Genomic DNA, 6,290 nt, shown 5'->3' with positions numbered 1-6,290 from the left:
GAAAGTTCAAATTATTAAGCAGGTAATTTCGACCGAGGGAAACTGGGACATTCAACCACGGATGGGGAAAATACTCGTGATCATTTTGATGAGTGTCAGTGAGAGAAAAAATAAATTGACCAAGATTTTATTGGAGTAATGTATACATTTATAGAATGGGTCACCAATCTCCTGTCAGGCTCGGGAATTTGTCCATGAATTATTAATATCTGGATCTCTACCAATTTTATTCAGAAATGCAACTAGAACAGCGGCAGTAATTAGGAAAGGACTTCTGAACAGCAAACGATTTGAATGCCAGAGGAAATTCTGACAACTCGTTGAAATACGAAAGTTGAAATAGATAATGTAGAAACAACACTCCGAGCAAAACGCAGGAAATAATGCCTGACAAACTAACCGAGGACAATTCAACCCACACACGAAAACAAACCTGTCCTTTTATGTTGAATCTAAGTTGACTCTAAGCTAACTCGACTCAGCTGAGAGAGGGGCCACGCATACTCAGACTTTTGAATTCATGACGAAGTAATCATTTGGAATCGCCAGTTAAAATGGAGTACTGCTATAGTGATTAGATGGAAAAGCTGTTGACATTGTTTTTAATGCTCTCCGATAGCAAATTATAGATTAATTAAAGCCTTATGTCTATCAGATAAAACATTAGTTGCTATATTAATTATTTCAACTTTACGTGTACTTAATGCAATGAAATCCCTTTGAGTTGGGTAATGAGTTGTATTAAGATGGCAATAAAAGGCAATGACTACTCACTCGGAGAAAGAGCACCTCTGCCTCAAAAATTCCAGTATATAAATGGGAAACTATCAGCCAAGATCTTTTCAGCACTCACCTTGAACGTTTGCTCACTAGTTCAAATAAAATACTTAACTCTTTAAAAAAATAATTTCCACACATAAAAGTTCTATTTTCTTAAACAAAAATAAAAGGTGTGTAACAGTGGACGTAAAATGACGCACGCTTGCTAGTGAAAAAAAGTAGAGGGGGAAAAATCGCAGCTGTAACCGCGCACAAACTGCTGTCAAGAAACGAAGATAAAAGCGGGGACCAGCAAAGTCAAAATCCATGAAACGGCTCATGACGTATGAACAGGGCTACCACTTAGTTTGTTCTTCCCGAGTTCCTCTTTTGTTTCAGATATTTGCTGATACATTAGCATTGACATTATAAATATTTTGAGAATTACCTTCCAAAATGTCCAATAAAAATGCTGCGAAGCAGAGTTAATTCAAACAAGAAAAATGTTTGGAGAGAAAATAAATCCCATTTGCGTAAATAATACAATATCATGCAGGTAATCGACACATGAGAAATAAATTTAAAACCAGTCGTTATTGAAATAATTGTTGTTGCACGTTAAAGTGTCCTATGATTGAAGTTCACTGTGGGGCTGTTGCCTGACCTTCATGTAAACAAGATGCGTTATTGATTGAAAGAAATATATTTAAAACAATCAATTAACACCATGGATGACAAGAGAGAACTTCGTCTGGTGTACTCGAATGAGAATCTTTTGAATTGACTGCTTCGGAATTTTTGAAACTGATTTGCAAAAAGAAATCCCCTTTGCCTCCCTTATATATATTTATAGCGATATCTTTACAGTGTTAGCAAAATGCCAAGTTCGTAAACCTTAGCACCGGCACATGTAATATCCATACAAAGTAAACCAAATCGCAGTGAATATACAGTTACGTTGCCTCTTGTCCTCTTTTCTGATTCTAAAAGATTTCTAATAATCGCTTACACATATCAAACAAAATCTGTGATCAGCAGATAAAAGTTTATTCAAAACGTTTGCTGTTCAAAGGTCTTTTCCTAGTTACTGCCTCTGTTCTAGTTTCATTTTTATTGGGATTGAGCCAGGAAACTGAAATCTCACCGTGAATCAAATTTCAGATTGCTGCCTTTATTTTTAGTTACTGCATTTCGAATGAGAAATTCTATAAGATGAAATAAACTGGAAGTAATTTGAAGACTGTTACAAACGTGGTATTTGTGTTTTCTTTAGTAAATGGATGGTGCATCGAACTAATCGGAATGCTCAGCTCACAGATCTTGAAATTGGCTTCACATTCTACGCGATTATTTGGCAATGCTTCTAAAAACGTTTATCTTTAGGTTAATGGGTCTCACACCGACCTGTGAACTGCGGTCTGGGCAGCAGTGGCTTCCAGATACAGTTTTCGGTGAATAAAAGAAGCACTGAATCAGAGGGGAAGATAAAGCAGTTGAATGACAGTTTTCAAATCGGCTAGACTCTTAACTTTCACCTTGACCTTGGGCTTCTAACTCGTATATGAAAAAGACTTTTTCTTAATGTCTGTGTCTTGTCTTCGGCCTAACATCTCCACTCATCAAAGCTGACCCATTTTAAGTACAACAGAGACTCAAAACAGTGAGTTTAAAAAGTAGAAAATTAAAAAAAAAAATGTATGTATTGTAGCACAGTTAACTGGATAAACCTTTGGGAAAAAAATATAACAGAATAGGCAAATGTCTTTTATTTAAATAACTATGAATCTGAACATTCAGGAATTTGGAATGTGGAATGAGATTTGGAATCTCCTCCCGGATCCAGCAGCATGGTGAGGTCCAAGAAGGCTGGGAAAGTTCTGGCCAGACCATACAAGGGATGCCCTTCCCGCGTGGATGTGCTCGTGTTTTATTTACATGTTGCCTGTTACTGAAGATCAATTGTTTGCTGGTATTTAAATGCTTCAACATACACTCCCAAAAACATCGTTAAAATTCTTGAGATCAGAATGAAATTTTATGATTTTAACTTCTGATAAAATTAATTTACAGAAATTAACTAATCATTTGGTGATCAGACTAAATTCTCGGCAAACGCAAATTCCAAAATGCCTCAAGCATTGGTGGTTGTATGATACTCGAGAAAAAAAAACGTTAAAAAACCCATGAAATTATCGGCAAGCAGGTTTTTGCGAGTGTATCTTCATTTTGAAGTTCAACATTTATTTTGCCAGAACTATGTATGAGCCTGTTAGTAAATTGAATTGCCACCCAGAAGACACACAGCTGGACACGAGATAATGTTAACAATAATTTCTTCACACTGTGAATGCTAAAACCCTAAAACATCTATCCATGTAAACGTGTTTAGGTAAATCGCTCTATATATAGAAGATAGTATCTGGATGGTGAAAATACAATGATTTAATGTTCTATTTATTTTGACTAAAATTGAAAAATGTCATTTGCTCTTGTATAATTTGTTCTTGACTTTTTGGATGTCTACAAAATGAGCGCCTTTCATATTTTCGATTTGGCATAGATCTTTTTCTGCCAATTCTGCAGGAAAGTTTATTATCTCTCCTTGCATAGAACATGATCCTGCGGCAGCCAATGAGTGTGTGTGTGTGTGTTTTTTTAGCCCGGGTTAATGCGTTAGTGCAGTTAGCTGGAGAAATCCTGCACCGTATTCAGTCTTGAGTCTCTTTAAAGAACTAAAGTCCCAATGCTGAACGTTATATGACAGTATCTCTGCTCGTCAAACCGCACTGGGTCGACACCGTAATGCACTTGTGTGAAAACAAATCGGATGAGGTCAATAAGAACAACGGAGAAATAGAAGGATTTGTCGCTGCAGGGAATTTCTCTGTAGGAATCTCGGGGCTAATGCTTCACCTCTGGTTCACGGTTCTGGCTACTCAACAGTTGACGTCTCAGGATCTGGGGTAGTGGAACCCGACAAGCCATGCGCCCCGTGTCCAGTTCCTCAGGCCTCTACTGCCGCCCCTTTACCGTACGGATATTTCGGCAGCGGTTACTATTCCTGTCGAATGGGTCGAAGTTCCACCAAGTCCTGCATCCAGTCTGCCGCAGTCTCCAGTTACCTGCAGGCAAGTACATGGACAATCCTGTGACCCCCGATGAATATCCAGGCCAGCCTAAGGAATTCCCCTTTTATCATGGGTACGCGGCCCCTTACCGGCCAATGCCAAGTTATTTGGACATTTCTGTCATCCAAACGATCAATGGTGCGGGAGAACCGAGGCATGAAGCCTTGCTTCCTATGGACGGCTACCAGCCCTGGGCCCTGAATGGATGGAATAGTCAAATGTACTGTGCGGAAGAACAAGCGCAGCCGGGACATTTATGGAAATCTACTCTGACAGGTAACAGTTATCTTTGTCATGGGTTCCACAAAGAAGACACAAACAAAAATAATTGCCAACGATTTGTTATAATGGAAAATTAAATTTTCATGTAACTGAAAAATAGTTATTGTATACATGGAAACACGCCGAAATATAGAATAATAGAAAATTAATTAATTTTATTTTTTTCCTTCCTTGGAAATAAAAACATTTTAGTGCTGCTTTTTTGTTGAGGCACTGAGTATTAATGGATTTGTTGAAGAAATAACTTTTATTCAATGCACACCAATGTTAAATATGAACTTTTTATTGGGTTGGTTTAATTTATTCTGTTTGTATATGTTAAGATTTATAAACATTATGGATTAGTTTAGTCACATTATTTTCCTCTTCTGCCCTGTGTGGTCGTGCGCGCTAGCGCACGTGAGTCTTTTGGCGGGGTGTGTCTGGTTACATGCAGCAGATGTTTCTACATACCAGCAAGATGGAAGCTCCATTCGCCGCGGGAGGAAGAAGAGGATTCCTTACACCAAGGTCCAACTGAAAGAACTGAACAAGGAATATACATCAAATAAATTCATCACGAAAGATAAAAGAAGGAAGATTTCTGCGGCCTCGAATCTGAGTGAACGGCAGATTACGATCTGGTTCCAGAACAGGAGAGTAATTGCAAAAGTGAAAACCAACACACCTTAATTATTTATAGACTTTTGAAAAACAAAATGAATGAGAGAAATTGATCACAACGGCTCAAGAGACAATGCTGGCCTGGGATTTAAATGAATAGTTCTTTCACGGAGTTTTGTCTACTGGATCCTATCCCTTTTATTGGAACTATAATGGAGTATCTGTTGCAGGATGACATTAAAAACAGGCAAAAATACATAGTCAGACTGTAAATATAATTATAGCAACGCTTTAATAATACCGGCATCAATCTTTATTCTCATTTTTGCATTGAGTAGGAATGTAATAAGTCTTGATGTATAAGCTCTTTTGCGTTTTATTTAGATTGTGCATTAAAATATTGAATGTTGCCTGCCGTAAATCCTCAAAATGTTTTTCAAGAGAAAATATTAATAGGTTTAAATCTTTTGACTCCGTCACTTTTGTCGAATGATATTGTCCACTATTTTCCGACCCATTTACATTAACCATGGAAGTTTTAACAAATAAGGAAAACAGTCTTGTATTATTTGGAATTTGTCCACGATGCAGCGGCATTGCTTATTTTCATCACGGGCATGGTGACGATCAAACTGAACTGGCATCAAATATTGAACGTTTTTTTTTTAAATTTGTAATATATTCGAATTCTATTAAAAATTATGCAGTTGCTCGGTTTTTTAAATTATACAAGCACAGAGATCCATACTTTGGAAGTTTGCTGTTGGATAAAATGTAATTAAACAAATTTGGATGGGAGGGTTTAGCTGGAATGCCTTTAATTTTATTAAAATGTGATAAATTATTTGTTTTGATTTTAAGGCAATGTATTGAATTTATTTAAATATGATGAACGATACCAGACAGCCATTTTCTCATTTTTCCAGACTATTCTTGCACTTGTAAGGTGTTTGAGGAAATGTTCTGGTGATTGCCGGGTCCATCGGACAAGTTAACGGATTCCTGCACATTACACTTTCAGCAGTATCTGGTTTGTGCAAAAATAAACACTCTGCGACAGAACCCCCTCTCAGCAACGGCCAATGTTAACATAATCGAGCATCGCATTCTTTTAGAGGGCTCGTTCAGGTCTTCCCGTATCATTACTTTATAAACAATCTAAAGGGAAAATATCTGAATTAAGAGCTAATATTGAAAATTTTTTCCCAATAATGTCCATGGTGATTCAGATACTTCTTCAGCCTCTGTCAACGTTTAACTTTTTCACTCTGACCTAATGTCCCAAAGGTACGAACTAAGTTCAAAAGAAATAGTGTATATCATGGCTAATGTGATTTATGGTGTGAAAAATAAAAAAAAATTAAAAAAAAAGATTAGAGATTCTCATGTACAGTTAGAGGGATGCGTGATTGTCTTTTAGTTTAAGGAGCACAAGTTCATGGAATTGGGAATGGAAGATTTAGTTCTGCTCAAATATAATTTTGGGGACTATCTCTTCAGGTAGCAGTGAATAGTCGC

The 6,290-nt window shown here is 37.1% G+C and overlaps 1 pseudogene; it reads left to right on the top strand.

The window, feature by feature from the left end:
• The first annotated feature begins 3,516 nt into the window (after window positions 1-3,516).
• Window positions 3,517-4,841, top strand: LOC138750165 (homeobox protein Hox-B13a-like; annotated as a pseudogene).
• Window positions 4,842-6,290: the final 1,449 nt, after the last annotated feature.

This window comes from Narcine bancroftii, assembly GCF_036971445.1.
Source record: "Narcine bancroftii isolate sNarBan1 chromosome 12 unlocalized genomic scaffold, sNarBan1.hap1 SUPER_12_unloc_2, whole genome shotgun sequence".
Classification (NCBI taxonomy): Eukaryota; Metazoa; Chordata; class Chondrichthyes; order Torpediniformes; family Narcinidae; genus Narcine; species Narcine bancroftii.
The sequence above is the reverse complement of the archived record's forward strand: the minus strand, read 5'-3'. Positions and strand labels throughout refer to the sequence as shown.